The 18,191-nt window shown below is 43.1% G+C and overlaps 1 long non-coding RNA gene across 1 annotated transcript; it reads left to right on the forward strand.

Moving 5' to 3' along the window:
* Positions 1-13,468: 13,468 nt before the first annotated feature.
* On the forward strand, positions 13,469-15,157 carry LOC119378345 (uncharacterized). Its single transcript, XR_005180989.2, has 2 exons — positions 13,469-13,715; positions 15,043-15,157. It is a non-coding gene; the product is annotated as an uncharacterized LOC119378345 (long non-coding RNA).
* Positions 15,158-18,191: the final 3,034 nt, after the last annotated feature.

Here is an 18,191-nt window from a genome sequence, read left to right on the forward strand (position 1 = left end):
CTCGGGGCACAGACATGCTAGAACAATTCGTCCAAGTGGAAATGTGTAGAAACGCGCCTGTGTCCAACTTTTCAATACAAAAATGCCCGCTTGCTGCACTCATTAAAAAGTTAATTATTCAATCTTAGTTAATTGGGCGGCTGACAGCAATAATTATCGCCTCACTTTGTGTCCCCCTGGATTCATAACTTATCTGCAAATGTGGTTTTCACGTTCTACCCAGTGCTTAATTTTAACAAAACCATAAAGCTTAACTTTGAACACCCTATATATTAAACACTACGTCTTCCTCTCTCACCACTCCAGCGCCACACCGTACTCGTGTGGTTCGTCACATATATATTTAGCGTGACAATTTAGGAAACATTGCTTAACGCCTCCTTTGTAAAGTTTGTCCAACGACATTTCACTAGGTACTATTAGTAAGTAAAAAGTGGTAATAATAGGTATTACCCCAGGAAAAGATGTCCTACATATGCTTAATGTAATAAAATGCACAATTTCAACATGGTGTGTTTTTTTCAACGGCACGCATGTTATATTATCAGTGTAGGTCGCGTGGACGAAACTAGCTGAGTTGGTGACAGCTTGTGAATAGTCGTTCTATGTAGTACCTCGAACACAGTGGACTGCATACATAAGAATCTATACGTAGGCTTCTCTGCGCGAGTGTTTTCCAACCGAGAATTTCCATTCACAGAATTGTTTACTCACACGAAGCGCATTCAATCCGAAGCATTACTGCAATTTCGCGTAGTTGGGAAATACAAATGAGCCCAGTTGTGAGACTGCACTGGTCCTTCTATTGCTCTTCTTTGTCTCCATGTAGCGCGAGTTCAATAAGATGAGTATTCATTCCTCCGCACTGCAACGAACGTACACGTCATCACCCACTGTACAAAAATTACTATTGCAATGTACGCTCTTAAGTGTCGAGAGAGGAAGGAAAAAAAAGAACACGGAGGAAAGAACGTGACCAGTGTTGGACAGAAAGAAAGTTCCTTCTTTTCCGTAGTCGAGGTGATTTCGTTGGAAAAATATTCGCTCGCGAATTGATAGTACCCTTTTTGCAAATTCCCGTTTAGCCGGTGCGTGCGGTGGAATGACATTGTTCATTCCTGAGGCCTGCAAGGCATACACCTCCCGCCTTTCCGCATCCAAACACCCGGCCTGACCGTCTCATCCGCTGTGAAGACAAAGAACAAAGGCTCTTGCGAGCAAGGGTCCGGAGGATAGAGCACTAAACATATTGTACTTGCTTGGCAGCATCGTCCAGGATTTGCTACGAATTTCATATCCAGAAGATGGTGTACCGATGTAGAATAAAAATAAAAAGTCACAGTTTCGCCGCAAGGGCGAAGCAATGAATGCGATAGCAAGAAAAGCGGCCCATGATGGACGCGCTGCTACGCTGCAGAAAAACCTGCGCCCCGGAAACAACTACCGCCCGACAGACAGCGGAAGGGCAAGGTTCTCCCTGCGCAAATATTAGAAGAAGCGAGCAAGCTGGCCAACGACTTTTAAATGCGCCCGTTGCACTCCTCACGCCATCTCGCTGGTAATGAAGAAACGCTTATAAACGCCTGCCATCTCTGAGTCCTGCCAGCGGTAAAGGGTCTGTACATAACGCTCGCCGTTAGCTACCTGAAGGATCTGCGCTTTGTGGCGTAGTGTTTAGCGCCACGCGCTGCGGAGCGAGAATTCGCTGGTTCGATATCGCGCTTCGGAAGCATTTATCTGAATTATTTTTCTTTGGGACTTTTATATTTACACAAACACACATATACAGAGAAACCTCGGTGATACGATCCCAGTTCATTCGAATTTCGGGGTGATACGAATTTTTCGTTGGTCCCGGCCAAGGCCCATTGGCCTCCAATGTAATGGAGTACGGTTGTTGCGAACCCATTTTCACCCGCGACGTTTGATACGAACGTACGCTACCACCCAGGTACGAAGAGGTACTGTCCGCGCTGTCGCGGAAGACGCGCCAAGCACGCGCGAGCGCGGGAACGCAAGCGTGGAAATGCGCGCCGCCCTGCCAAATCGTGAGAATCACGGTGTAAAAAAACACTTTTCTTACGGTCAGAACAAACCTTCAGAGACGCGTCACGGCCTCCGAGGTTGTGTGCGCGAATCTTTGAGGCTCTCATGTGCCTCCGTGTGCCTTCGCGTTTAGATTACAGTGGACATTAGCGCCTTGCTTTTTTAACGCGTCGACGTGGGCTGCTGTCGTTGTAATGTGTTTACACGTGCCTGCCCTGCGCATCATACATCCTATGGACGAGGACCGAAAGAAGGCGAGGACGGTCTTGGCAAAGGAGTCAGGCCTCAGAACGTCAACATTGTTCGGGCACGGCCGTAAATATCCCAAAAACATCCCCAACACCTACGCGATAACCAAATCATAACACAGGACCATGGTTTTGTAATTTTGTGGCCTTGATCCATCGCGTCAATGTGCTTCTTTCGTTACTTTTGCTGCAGAACTCCGTTGTTATGCAAAAAGCATACTAAAATTTGTAAGGGGCTACTGCTGTCGCGGGTCACAAGGCACCTGGTTCATTAATTAAATACGCACGTACAGGCCGTATATTTACGAGTGCTGGCACGATTGCCCACATCTAAAAACTTAACTGACAACCATTCAGGGTTCTTCCTCACGTTGGTGCGGCCCTGAAAAGCAATAAATGAAAATGTACACCCAGCTTTCCGTTGTCGCATGCTAATTTCCCATGCTTTCTGGTGATACGAATTCCGGATGATACGAATATTTTTGGTTTCCTGTGCGATTCCTATCACCGAGGTTTCACTGTATATATATATATATATATATATATATATATATATATATATATATATATATATATATATATATATATATATATATATATATATATATATAATATATATATATATGCATACTTATACATATACGGACCATGACGGCAGCGACGGCAAAACAAAGCCACCCGAGACTGTCGATATAATTGCTATCGCAATAAAAATGATAAGACTGATTTTTAATCAACCAACGGATTAATACAAAACATCGTATGATTAAAGGGACATGTTTCTGTTATACTTGTGAAAGAGTTTTTCGACACTGCAGTTGCAAAAACATCAAGATTAGCTGGGAACTCATCATGCAAAGAATGTATTTTCTGCAGAAATGAAAATACGAGCTAAACCATCAGGATTGGCTGAGCTTTGTGCCGCCACGTAACAAATGCTGCATAGTACAGTTTCTCACGGAATCGTTTCCACGAGCACAAAATATTGCGTACGTGGCATACGTGTGACGCATAGCGTGTGACGAAAAAATAATGTGATTATTGGCGTCCGGTGTTGAAAAGTTATTTTTAAGCAAAGCAGACGTCCCTTACACGCAGACTTCCCTTTCAAGAGACGCACAGCCTCTTCGGCCCTTCTTGTGAAGTTACATAGTTACATGTGAATACGCTAATTTTGTGCAGTTTCATAACTGCGCTCATTAATGCACTTATATGTAGCGATGGCGGAGCTTAACAATGTACCACAGTCTCATCTCGTTCCGTGCGTTTACGTAATCAAAAAACGAAGACATTATGACATGTCGTTTCAGCGAATAGAGTATGGCTTGAGAAGCTAGATTGACAATGCGACGAGGAAATCTGGCGTTCTTTCTGTGATCGCATTTTTGCGGAATCCGTTTACATGTGTATATAAGACGGTCTAGCTGTTAGCCCGAACACACAGCCCTTGTGTTGCGTTATACATGGCAAAGGTTTCAAGCATTCGCATTGTTGTGGTTATGGCAGCACTTACTTTCGTTTTGTCTATATTACTAGATGGGATACTTTGCGACGATCCAGAGACTATACGTCTCCATTTCGGTTCTCCTAAACTAAAACTTCCTAAAAAGCCTCCTGTTAATAATGGAGGTCCGCAGACCGATGTCTCACCAAAAAAACCTTCTTTTGGAGACACAGTAACTACTGTATCTGGTACGATTCACTTCTTGTTCTTTAAAATATTGGCTTGCACATATCGAACGTGTACATCATAGCCAATCGAAAATGCAAAGAGAGGTTTAGATGTACATCAGCAGCTTCGAATAATTAGAAGTGTATATCTAAACGGGCCACTGCACAGCAGTCTTTTAGGCAATTTTCAATGTTCCTTCATCTATTCTTAATGAGCTCGTCAGTAAAATAATCCCCACAAGAAAATTTATGATATATGACAACAAATTTTCTAAAATTTAGCCAGGCGCCGTGATCTGCGAAGAAAGCAGATGTAGTTGGTATTTTATTTGTAATTGGTATCGCTGAAATAGTTTTCTACTAGTTCCGCTCCATCTTTTGTCAAAAGCATTATTTCTTGTTAAAGACATGCTGCAGCTATATTCAATGAAATCAGAATTTTCGTGGTTTTATTTCAGACCAGAATTCTCCACAAGCCTGGAAAATAACATGCATTTTCATGAACCAGAATTGTGATTGAGAGTGTTCGCCCAGATTTTACTCAAACAGTGTCTAGGAAGAAAACCATATCAATCCTTGTTTGACACTCATTATTTACTAGGTGATTTTCCTGTACTTTTTAATGGAATGAATTTTACTGGCCACAATTTTCAACTTTCCTCTTTCATTTCTCAAATGCTGCATAATAGTGCATGAGCCTTTCTCGCCATTTTTAGTGTCAGTCTTATCTTGAGAACAGTAGTTTCGCAAAAACCAGTGTATGTATGGCTTGATATACCTGGCAAGAGCATTTTAACCCTATAGACGATTTTTCTTAAGACCCTCTGTCGGATCACGTGATCACATTCACGTCATTTATCTCATGACGTGAATTGATAAGGTCAGGAAGTGTCGAATGCGCCATTGGAATAGAAACAACTTTATTGTCGAATGCGGCAACCCAATCGTTTTTACCAGTATACGCCCACTGTCGCTTACTTGTTCAAGATACAAAAGGGCAAGATTAAGAGCCCAGTATTGCAGCACCGAAACCAATCCGTAAAATGGTGTATATCAAATGGAGCTATCAAGATAATTTCTAAATTTACCTCGTCAAACTGTAAGCATTGTGTAGTTAACATAACTTAGGCTATCACAATGCCAGCTCATAAGACGAGAAGTAGCGGTAATGCAACACATCCTGTATATTCAAATACTCTTTCATTTCTTCACAACGCCTCGTAAAATGAAAAACAGTCACAGCTCATCAAATTATGTTTTTTGCAGGTCTAGTCACGAGAGTTATGAATGCTGCGGGTGCCTAAGTAAAGGCCCTTGGTGAAACGGTTGCTTGGCCACTTAGGCAGTGCGAAATAATGCTTGCTACAATGGTGCACTCCTAAACTGCGGAATGGACAATAAACATTTCACCTTTCACCCATGATAGGTGCGTTTTCCTTACTGCAATATGTCACCATCTAGCACACGCAATTTGCAAAGTTGCAAAGCCCTCATAGTGCGTAGTTCTTAAAAAATGTGCTTTGTTTTCATTACAACAAAGGTACACAAGTTGTATTGTCAGTGTAGTTGCTCTGAATTAAACTAGTTGATTTGATGACTACTTCTGAATATTTGTCCCATGTAGTATCTAAAATACAATGGGCTATTTGTCAAAAAATTGTACGTAGGCTTCCCTGCCAGAATATTTTCCAACTGAAAACTCTCGTTCACGCAATACTTTACTCGCACTAAAAGTACTCATTTCTCCACATTCCCGTGAAAGCACACGTGATTTGGAAACATTCATGCAAAATTATTGCTCTAATGACGTGTCTCATAGTACGCTCTGAAGAGTTGAGAAAGAAATAAATAAAAGAACGAAAGGAAATGCAGTGACGAGCGTGGAACTGAAGGAATTCGTTCTTCAAGTCTGTTGTCGAGGTAATTTGATTGGAATATATAACCTCTCGCGAAGGTGCAGTTGACATTTCGACAATTGCCACTTAGTCGACGTACGTGACGGAATGAAAAGTGCTGCACTGCACACAGCTCCCGTCCTTGCACATCCAAAAATCCCGGCGTGACCGCTCCGACCACAGTGCCCACGGAACAAGGACGCTTGCTAGCAAGGGTACGGAGGATAATGAATTCAAAAATCGAGATTCAAAATGTTGTAATTCCTGTTAGCAGCATCGTTCAGACAGAGGATTTGGTACGAATCTGATGGACAAATGCACTTCACAGTGAACAAGGTCATCATCATCGTGCTCAGTGCGCACCAGCAGCTGGTCATGACTTATCGGATTCGTTCGTGATCGCAGTAACGAGGTGTCCAACTTACCTGATCCCTCGTCAGAACATCAGTACAGCTGTTGGAATTCGTCATTACATGTCGTCAACAAATTGTCTGTCGATAGAGTGGGCACATGTGGGAACCTGAAGTCACCCTTCGCGTTGGTGAATAGGCCGTCGAGCCTGGTAGGCCTCGATAGTTCTACGTAGAGAAACATCAGTGGATGGCGCTTGTAATATTCGCAGGGGTGTATGTGGCCTACGTAGCCTAGTCTACAAAGCCGCTTCAATCAAGGCACCATTCGGTCAGCATTCGCCCAGCCTCGTAAGAAATGGAGAGGACAGTGCGTCGTTCTGGCGGACACTGTAAACGCGAATGTATTTTTCACACAGTCGGGTAGAAAATGTATCTTGCAGGCAACACTTAAACCCCAGACGTTAATCTGATATGACGCATGTATCGTATGAGTACACATCGTAGGAATATCATGTACTGCTTATTGCTTTCTTGTAAAATTAAATAGCAAGCACCACAACCACAGTTAACGTTGCACCTATATTACGCCTGCATAGGCTGTTTTCCAAACCACTTTACAGACCTGGCGTGGCTCTGTGGTAGAATTCCACGCAGAATGCTTGGGTTCGATTCCTGCTAGGATTCTAATTTTCATTCTTTCAATTCGTCGGGTCAGCGCTGCCGATGTAGGTTTTTCTTAACGCTCTCGCATTTCAGTTACCAATGTCTGTTCTCGCCCTTCCTGGGTAGATATAAACTGTCAATCGCCTGTGGCGCATACCCGTAGACCGCGGCCCGTGGTAAACGGGTATGTGCCACACTGCTGTAGGCAAGGGTTTGACGATGTACGCGACAGGATTTTCACGTTATTCATGTCATGACCCGACAGTCATATTCGTCAAATCTTCTTACCCTCCCATGCCATTTTGGTCTACATAAATTTCAGGAGGCGGTCATGAGAGCACCCAGACGTAGGCGGCTAGATAGATAGATAGATAGATAGATAGATAGATAGATAGATAGATAGATAGATAGATAGATAGATAGATAGATAGATAGATAGATAGATAGATAGATAGACACGCTCAAAGTGCCAAAGGTTCGCTAAGAAATGCTTCGCATTTAAAATGTTGTAATTCCGTAGCAGCATCGTTCAGAAGAGGATGTGGTACGAATCTGATGGACAAATCACAGTGCGCCGATGTGGTGTAAAAACGATAACACTGATTTTTCGATCGAACAACGGATCAGTACCCAAAAACATCCTGGGACAAAAAAAGAGGATAGGCTTCCGTTAAGCTTCAGATTCTGTTTGTCGACACTGTAAACGCGAAATCACACAGTCGGGTAGAAAATCCTGCAATGAATGTATTTGCGCGGAAACAAATTCTATGGGCTAAACCTTAAGCATTAATTGATAGTAGTGCCGACTAGCAGCACGCGCTGCACTACGCAGTTTTGCACTTAGGGCGCTACTGTGAGCGCGAAATATTGCGCAGCCGGCTGGCCAGGAAGATGTGTAGGGAAAAAATAATGTATTTATCATTGTGGTCCAGAGTTGAACATTGTTGATCTGTAAGGAACGCACAGGCGCACAACCTCTGCGGCCTCTTTTGTGAAGTTACATACTAAATGTATATGTGCTATCTTTGTGCAGTTTCATAAATGCGCCGACTAATACATTTATGTTTCGCAGCTGCCGGAGCTCAACAATGTGGAACAGTATCTGCTTGTTTTTCACGTTGATATAAACAAGAAAATATACTCGTCATTTTTGCGCATAAATACTGGCGTAAACAGCGAGATTGACGATACGACACCAAAGCGTGAAGTACTTTGTGTGATTTCATTCTTGTGTAATGTCTTCAGATGTGCATATAACGCGGTCTCGCTGTTAGCCGGAGCACGCAGCCTTTAAGGTTGATTATACACGGCGAGTGTTTCAAGCATTCGTATTTTTGCCGTTATGGCCGCATTTATTCTCCTTTTGCCTATGATGCCAGATGGGACACTCTCTGAAGGTGGAGGACCTATACGTCTTAATCTCGCGCTTCCCAAAGGTAATCTTCCTAAACTAAAATTTCCCGTTTATAATGGAGGTCCACAGACAAATGTGTCAACCAGAAAGCCTTTTATTTGAATACACGTTATGAAGTGTACCTGGTAGGACGCTATTTCAGCTTTCATTAGATGAAAATAAGAATTTTTGTGGCTTAATTTTAGACCATAATTTTCCAGAGGTCTGTAATACACTCTGAAATTTCAGCGACCAAAATTTTTACCTTAGTCAAGGGGCTACGCTTCAGGAAAAGTGAATTTCCACGAGACTGTTCGGCCAGTTTTTATTGAACCTTTGTCGCGATTGTTCATTCGCCTTGAGCAGCGACAGACAAACGCGGCATTTAATTAATTTTCACTGTTCCAAGAAAACATGTAAAACAACAAGCAATGCATGAAAGAAGACGCACATTGCTCGAAGCCCACGTGCTTTCGTTTATTTCCTATTGCTTGTCAAGCGGGGCAAATGCCTCAAATGATTAGATTCCGAGTAGCACCGCGGTCCGGCAGAGGTATTAACGTCGTCATTTCTGTCCTCGCCTCATTCAAGTGCTAACAATGGTCAATACTATTTTTGCAGGTTTCAAACACAGCAGCAAAAAAAAAAAAGCCGAAGGAAAAATATATTCCGCGCAATTCCCAAAGGAAAATCTAGGGTAGTAGCCCTCGTAAAAAATCAACGCCCTTTCAGTGCTGACCATTTCATTATTTAAAGCCTAGGGGCCTGGAAAGTAGCAGTATAACGCTTCTAAAAGAAATTGCATTGTGAATATCGCCGCTTATATGTCCTATGTAAAGCATTCCTTCGCGATCCTAATGAATATTCACACCGGCTACATCATCTATTACGCCGTGACGTAATTGTATGTAAATAATATAAATAACGGCTGTATTACAGTGGTAAATACAACTGCCCGGGCTTTACGCGCCAAAACCACGATATCATTATGAAGCAAGGCGTAGCGTGTGAGCTATGGATTATGTTTGACCACTTAATGTTTCGTTACCATGACGTAAACCTAAGTACACGGCGGTACTTTCAAGATAGCCAGAAATATTTTGCGAGCTATGCTGGTAGCCTAGTGCAGCATTAGCACAGGAAAACCACATTGATTCATCTCTTTAAAATATATATATATATATATATATATATATATTACTTTTGTGAAGTAAGAATTACCAAAGCGGTCTTCGTATAACACTTCGATCATTGAGAATAGTGATATTTCCTGTACATTTTGATGGAATGCGTTTTACTGATTCTCAGTTGTCGCCATTCCTCCTTCTTTCATGCCAATATTAAATAAGAGTGCATGCACATCTCTGGCCTTTATCAGAAGTTGTCAATCTTATCTTGTAAGCAGTAGTTTTCTTGAAAGAAGTAAATATTACTTGTTATACCTGGCAAGAATATTTGATGCAATATCAAAAGGACCTATCAATATGTCTATTTCTCAGTACGCAAAACGTAGCTATTATTACTTAGGCTATCACTATGGTAGTTCATTAGGATAGAAGTACCGGCAACACAAGACAGTCAGTGTTTTACAATACTTTCTATTGTTCATAAAGCCTCTCATGGTGAAAAAGAATGAGAGATGATAAAACTGTGCCTTTGAAGATCTAGTCATTGAATTATGAATGCCGTGGGTGCCTATGCAATCTCCCTCCTGAGACGTTGGCTTGGCCTGCTGAGCAATGCGAAAAAATGCTTGGCACGACGGTGCATTGCTGAATTAAAGAATGACAATAAACTTTGTGATTTCACCCATGACGTACTGCCCTTCCTGCAGTATGTAAGCATCTAGCATATGCTGGTTTCGAAGTTACAAAGTTTAATTATCCTAGCAACAGTGTGCTGTGCAAGCGTGTTATGGCTATGATGGATGAAAGGCAGCGCTGCTAAGTTTAAAAAGACGACTGGCAGGAACGACATAAAATAAGCACATGCGCTTCATCCGTGTCGTTCCTGTCTACAATCTTTGTGAACTTTGCAGTGCTGCTTTTATCACTCGTTATATTCCAACTAGCCCCTACGCAAGCATTTCTTAAATGCTATGACCGTTTCCCGGTTTTGTGTCATTACTGACGAAGATCGCCAGTCTCTAATGAAAGCTCCTGCCAGCAAGTGATTCAAATATTACTGAGTAACATCGAACAGGGAAATCAGAGTTTGATGTCACAAATTGCAAAAAATTGGTTCATGTCTGAGTTGTAATGTTGGTACAACAACGTTTGAACACAATAATAATAATTGTTGGGGTTTACCGCCTTAAAATTACGATATGATTATAAGATACGGCATTTCAGAGAACCCGTTCGCAAATTGCCACTTAGCCGGCGTTCGTTGCTGAATGAAGCTCGTAATCTCTGAAGTATGGCAATGCATACAGCTCACACCGTCCCGCACCCAAATACACGGCCTTGAGTGTTCCGTCCGGTGTGTAGACGAAAGAACATGTTCCCTTGCGAGCAAAGGGCCGTACCATTATGCATTTAAAATATGGTACTTCCGTAGCAGCATTGTTCAGCAGAGGATGTACCACAAATCGGATGTACAGGGTTGTCCAGATCTCAGGTGAACTTCTCATTTGTTTTCAAGTCAACATAACAGCTGACGTTTAGTACAAAATTCGAAAAAAATTGCACCAACTCCCGCTAAAGGGGACCATGAGGCGTCGCGAAGCCGGAGAACTTGCATGATCGCGTTCCGTTGGCGTTCGTTGGGCATGCTACCGACCTCGGGCATGCTACCAACCTCGCGTCGTGGAACGCGAAGAGGAACACTACGCGCGTCGTGTCTTCCCTCTAGCCTGGCCGTTAATTCTCACAGGGCGAGCAGCGAACGTGGTCGACAGGCGCGCGAGAGGGAGGCAGCGTAAGAGAGGAGAGAGATGGGAGGGGACGCGCATGCGCTGCCGCTCATCGCGGAGCTGCGCAAGAGAGAATTTCGAACGCGGTCGACAGGCGCGTGAGAGGGAGGTAGCGTAGGAGAAGAGAGAGAGGGGGAGGGAACGCGCATGCGCTGGCGCTCATCGCGGCGGTGGGCAGAACTTTGGCATGTCAAGCCCGCATTTGAGAGTCAACCGAAGCAAGCGCTGGACTGAACGCGCGCAGCGCTCTACCACTTCAAGGAGAGGAGACTAGAAGAGAGTAGCGCATGCGCTGCGAGAGTAGAAGCGAGAACGCAGAAGAAGCGCAAGCAGGTGCTGGTAGAGAAGTGAAGAGAGTAACGCGCAGCTGTTGGAGAGGGGGAAGGAGGAGAGTTGCGCATGCGTAGTGTGAGTGGCGGACTACCAGGTAGTGCAGACTACCCGAGCAATAGATGCTTCGCATCTAAAATTATCATTCTGCTTATCGACACCAAGATATATGAATCATTTCATTTGCGAATTAGAATACCATTGTTTCACAAGGCTTGAAATATTGATCACGTCTAACGACCTTAAATGTGATCGACATTGTACATACGGACTGAGTGTACCGACATCGTGTTAAACGGATCAAACTGGTTTTTGATTAAACAACGAATCGACATCAACAAACATGGCGAGATTAAAAGGGATATGCGCCCTGTATACTTAAGAATCTATGCTTCGGAACTATAACACCTGAACCACAGAGTGGTGTAGGAAAACATTTTCCGCATACTGCTGCCAAACATTTGGTTATAGCATATGTTGAGAAAGAGCAGTATATTTTAGACAACCGTTGAAAATGTTCAATAGCAGCAAAAAATTTATCTCAAGGGCATTCAATTACCTTCCTGTTCAAATAATTCCACACCTTAATCGTACGAGGGAAGAATTGTAAATTACATGTCTGAATGAGATCTGTATACCGAACAATATTTAGGGCATGATATTGTAGAGTATTTGAGTGTGCAGAAAATGAAATGTTCTCCATCAAGAACAACATGGAGAAGTTACATTATTCTTCAAAATATATAAACAATCAAAGAGGTGGTGTTCCTTGAGTGTCGTTAGATTCAGGTTAGAATAGGTTGCAAAATATTTATCGTAATTCGAAATAGTAGGCTCAAAGAAGACGACGGACGAAAAGGGAGACACACACACAGGGCGCCACTGCAAACAATGTTTATTCAATGAAAGAACAGGTGCTATTTGTGCAGAGAGTGTTGTCACGTTTCATTGCTGCGCTGTCGCATTCAGATATCGCAACTCTTTCTGAGATAAAGATACGGAGGCCACGCTCACGCAATAATCACCGGCTTCAATAAGCTCTTTTGCCTGAATGATTAATCTATTCCGCATGTATCGACTTTTGCCAATCACGGTGCATGCGCGAAAATCTTGTACACATTTGCAATCTCTGCAATGTATTGCCAGGTGACCCTCTCTGCCATTCCTAACATAGTTGCAATGCTTTCTGAGCCTGTCGTTTAAGCACTGCTCTTGGAATAAACATTGTTGGCAGTGGCGCTTTGTGCGTGTGTCTCCCTCATTATCCACGGTCTTCTTTGCACCTATTATTTCGAATTATGCAATATCAACACGCCCAGTTGCTCACTTTCACATCTATCGTAAATTTTACCGATAAACGCAACAGCATTTTCGTGTGCTGATGAAAAAAATGTATTATGTAAAAAATGTATTTAGTACGGTATTAAATTTAATGAGTTAAAGCATAAATGTTCGCTGAGCGTAGTGCCGTCAAGTAACATGTGCTGCACTTCACTGTTTGTTACGTAGAGTGCTACAACGATCACGAAATATTGCATAGGTGGCTGCCCAAGGAGAATGTGTAAGGCAAGAGTAATGTAATCATTATTATCACCTAGGTTTGAAAATTGATGATCTGTTAGGAACGCACACGTCGTAATGACACTTCAGACTGTCTTGTGATGTTACATAGCTGCATGCGACTGCGCTATTTTTGTGCATTTTCATAATTTCGCTGATTAACACGTTTACACTTTGCGATGCTGCCGCTTAACAATGTAGCACCGAATCTTTTTGTTTTCATACGTTGATGTAATCAAGAATAATGGATGTCATGCTCGTTTTTTTTTCAGCGCTAACATATTGACGTAAGAAGCGAGATTGATAACAGGATGACAAAGTCTGGCGTTGTGTCTGTCATTGCATTCTTCTGCAATCAGTTTAGATGTGTATATAAGACGGTCTAGCTGTTAGGCGGAAGACGCAGCTTTTCGAGTGCATAAAACATGGCGAAGGTTTCAAGCCTTCGTATTGCTGCCGCTGTGGCCGCGCTTGCATTTCTCTTGTCTATGATGCCAGATGGGATAATCTGTGAAGATGCAGAACCTATACGTTTTGGTCTCTCGCTTCCTAAACTTCCTAAACTTCCCGTACATAAGGGTCCATCGACCGTTGTGTCACCTCGAAAGCCTTCTGTTGGAGACGCAATATCTGGTATATCTGGTATGACGCGATTTTTGTGCTTCTGAAAATTACCTTGAAAATACTGAGCTTGTAGGTCGTAGGCGATCGAAAATGCAAGGCAGCGTTTATATGCGCAAGTCTTTACCGAAGTGCCTGCAAACAAGTTTATGTACAACAGATGTTTATGCGGGACACGGCGCTGCCGCCTCTAATCAGTGTCACCCTTGACATGAACATATTTCTCTCACGAGAATTTATTGGTGCACAAATTGTTTAAACGCTATTCTGGTCTGCTGGTTTGCGAAGAAAGCTCTCATATAGTTGTAATTTTGATTTGTAATTAGGATCGCTTAACATAGCCTTGTAATAGTTGTTTGAGTTCGCTCTTCCCAAAAGCATCATCACTCGAAAAACATGGCATCGCTTCATTCGAAGAAAATAAGAATTTTCGTCGCTGAATCTTAGACCGGGGCTTTCCAGATGGCTAGAATATATCTGAATTTTCGTCGACCTGAAATTTTATTTTATTCAAGGGGCTACGGATCAAGATGGGTGTATTTACATAAGCATGTCTGGCCAGATTTTATTGTATCCTTGTCGTGTGTGTTCACTCGTTATAGAAAGGTGCGACATACGAAGGCCGCGTTTCATTAATTTCCAAAATTCCAGAAAATATTTTATATATATAAAACACGAAAGGCGGTGTAGAGCGCTCTTGTTTCTCTTCTGTGTTTCGTACTGTGTTGTCGAACGCCGGGAATACGTGAAACGTGGAGATTCCAAGTGGCGCAGCACTCTGGTACATGCATTAATTTAATTTCGTAGCTTCTTCTCTAGACCAGACGTCAAGCGACAACTGTGGTCCACACTACTTATTATTCTTCAAATGCAGCACGGAGAGCGAACAAAAATGTATTCTCCCGATTCACACGCAAAAAAAAACGCTCAAGGAGAGCGTTGCTCATAAAAAAGAACTTCACTCAGTCCCGATGGTGGAGAAGTCATTAATTAATTAGTGCGCCGGACTAATCACAATAATTGCGGCTGTAAAAGAAATGCTAAGTGAATCACGCCTCTGAAGTTTTAGAGCATGGGACGCGTGGTTCGAAGTTTGCATACTCGGATCTAGGAAAGAAAAACACAGACGCACACACGAAGCGCTAATGCGCTTCGTGTATGCGTCCGTGTTCCTTTTTGCGTCCTCTCTTCTTTGCGCGGTTAAATATTTTGCTGAAAGTATGAACCAACCAGCGCAACAACATACCTTAAATCAAAACACCTAGCATTTTAGAATAAGCTTGTATTCGTTTATAGAGCATCGGTATATGAAACATGATCACAGTTAGCAAAATGATGTCTTTTGCAGATATCGTCATGGAAGTTTTGGATGCGGTGGGTTTCTCTAAGTAAGCTTCTTGCTGAAACTGTGACATGGTTGCCACGACGGTGCGAAGAATTAGCAATAAAAATTTGTCGTTTCACCCATTGTCCAGTGTTCTTCCTGCAATATGTAAACACAAGTAAACATCTAGTATACGCTGGCTTGAAGGTCGCAGTGTTTTAACTATTCACGTGTACATGTGTGATGTCTATTATCGTTGCTTGGTTTTGTGTCATTACGGACGAAATCTTCCGTAGTGCAATTGCACGCCGTTTCGGAGAACGTAGCAGAAATCTGATGCGTTTCGTACTACGTACATGAATGGGGCTTCGCAGCGCCTTATGAACATACTCGGGAAAAATCGCCCGTTTCTAGTTTACGCTTCCGTGCACAAGTAAACCAAACAATACTAGGTTACACGGGGCACGGCGTCTACAATTTCCTCTTACAAACTGCCAAAAATTGCTTTGTCTCGGGGGTAATGTTGATGCAACAACGCTTGGAATGGTGCGCGCCGGATGAGTTTCTCCTAGGCGACGTGCCGTTTCACGTAATGAGGCGGGTACCCGCAAGTTCCGACGAAGTGCTATAATAATAAATATTATTTGGGCTTTGCGTCCCTAAACCACAATATGATTAGGAGAGACGCTGTTATGGAGGGACCTAAATGGGACGTAAGTGTATGCACATGGGACTAGCCCTTTGCCTGCATCGAAATGCGGCCGCTGCGACCGATATTCGATCCCACGACCTTCGGGTCAGCAGTCAAGCACCATAACCATTAGATGAACGTGCCGGTTGCCACGAAGAGCTATAATTGAGCACGTCTTAAACAGAAGTAGCGACCGAATAGGTTCCAAGAAGCAACAGAAAGCGCCCACTGTTACAACACAGACACGCAGGTTTTGTTTGGCACATCAGCCTCTCGTCTAATCACTTCGGCAAATACTAAGTAAAATATTAAATATGGTGAAACGGTGAAGGTTGTTGAGTAGCGAGTTAGTCTTGTTGCAGTGTCTAGATTAGGAACTCGACAATTCAGCTCGTAACTTTCTTAGTGATTGCACAACAGCATCGCCCTTTTAATCATACAATTAACAGCTCACACCATAACTAACATCTTGTTGTAACTTGAATAAACGTTTACCTGTTTCGTGGGCAGAACTACCGGCCTGTCCGAAAGTCCGCTGAAATTGCCCACTAACTGAAAACTGTGTATCTTTAAAGTCACTGCCTGACGTTGGGATGCTCCATTTTCCTTTAAAATCACTTAATCGAAATATTGGGCAATTTTTCTTCACTTCAAGACAAGTGCTGTGCACCCTTTTGATAATATGATACTGAAGCCACGTAGCCTAGTCATTCAAGCGCACATAGATAATCGTTTGCACTTTCTGCATCCACGTTTCTGATCTGCAATCTGACTGTTCCCCTGCGCAGACAGTTTTTTTGCGTCGTTGGCCGTAGCCCTATGTGAGGCTTGTTCGTGTGTTACGCTAGCTTTTAATTCACGCCCAACTGCCGACCCTAAGGGTAACGAGCGCACTTATCAAGACAGCTGCTGTTGCGGAATACAAGTTAACCGATCATCAAGACGCTGAACGGCCTCAATACCAGACCGCTACATGCGACTCTAAGCTACCATAATTGCCTGTCCCCGTTACAGTCTCTGGGCGATTTGAAGGACGCAGAAGCGTACCCAGTCAATTGAAGCAGTATTAGAAGCACGTTTGTTCAGAGACAGTATTTAAGTTCTCTACCATCTGACGAAACAGGAAGCGTGTTAATAGCGACCGTAAGGTTAACAAAACCAAGACGCACAGGAAAAAAGAGCCACCCTAGTCAAACACCTTTCGCAACGAACCGTAGCGAATGACGATCGCACAAGAACGCAGGGGTTCGAATTAAAAATTCTAAAACAGACTTGGGCGTTCAAATAGCTCACCTGGGAAACGATTTGCTTGAGTTTATGAAGTGTCCTGCGGTGCCGAGCCGTGATGTGCTGGGGAACGTGTCCTGCTTGTACGGCCTATATACTTGAGGACGTAGCACCTTGCAAAACCATTCACCCAATAAGTTTAGTAGGGCCTTGCAACAGCGGGAAGTATACTTGCGACACAGCTGTAACGCAGTCCAGCGAAACGACATGCTTTGTTATCTCGGGGATAGCTGTGAGCCCTTGGCCAAAGCGAAATCCTGGCGGTAGCATGCCGCACTTGGATCCACCGAACAAAGCCACCATAGCGTCCAGGCCGAAAACAGCACCTATACTCCGTTTCATGCATCAGCTGCAAAGGTGTGGAAGCTGTGCAAGAAGGTCGCTCAGCAAATGTGTAAGTCCGCGCGTCTCGAGCTTAGATTTCGTCGTTGTAAACGTGGCTTCTGCGATTGGCTTCGGCTGCGTGCTACAGGAACTAATCGCGGAGGCCACAATACCAAAACAGATATGCAAAGGTAATAATAATAATAATAATAATAATAATAATAATAATAATAATAATAATAATAATAATAATAATAATATGTCCTTTATTTTTCATCAACCATAAGATGAAGGAGGCAAGGAGAAAAAGCTGACGAGCAGCGTGACTAGCTGCGGCCCCCCAAAATGGCCAGAACAACCCATTGAGAACCGTACGAATAACGCGGCGCGTTTTTTTCTAAGTCACAGGGAATCTTCATTTATTACTTAGTCTAAAAAAAGAAAAGTTATATTATGAATGGTAACATCATTGGACTTTTTCTTGGGGCTAACGCATCTACTGCAAGAAGTCTCGCTAGCGCTAGCGGGATGCAGTATTAGATGTATTAATAAGACACTTGTTGGGATTTTACATCCCTAAACAACGATTCAATTGTGAGAGACGCCGTAGTGGAAGGCTCCGGAGACTCCTGCTACCGGTCGTTCTTTAACGTGCACCTAAATTTAAGCGCACGGGCATCTAGCATTTTGCCTCCATCGAAATGTGACCGCCGCGACAGGGATTCTATCCCACGACTTTCGGGTCAGCAGTCGAGCACCATCACCGCCAGACCACCGCGGCAGGTCAACATTATACAGGGTGTTCAAACTTAAGCTTTATGGTCTTCTTAAAGTTCAGAACTGGAAGGTACATGAAAATCACCTTTGCATG

Source organism: Rhipicephalus sanguineus, unplaced genomic scaffold, assembly GCF_013339695.2.
Source record: "Rhipicephalus sanguineus isolate Rsan-2018 unplaced genomic scaffold, BIME_Rsan_1.4 Seq79, whole genome shotgun sequence".
Classification (NCBI taxonomy): Eukaryota; Metazoa; Arthropoda; class Arachnida; order Ixodida; family Ixodidae; genus Rhipicephalus; species Rhipicephalus sanguineus.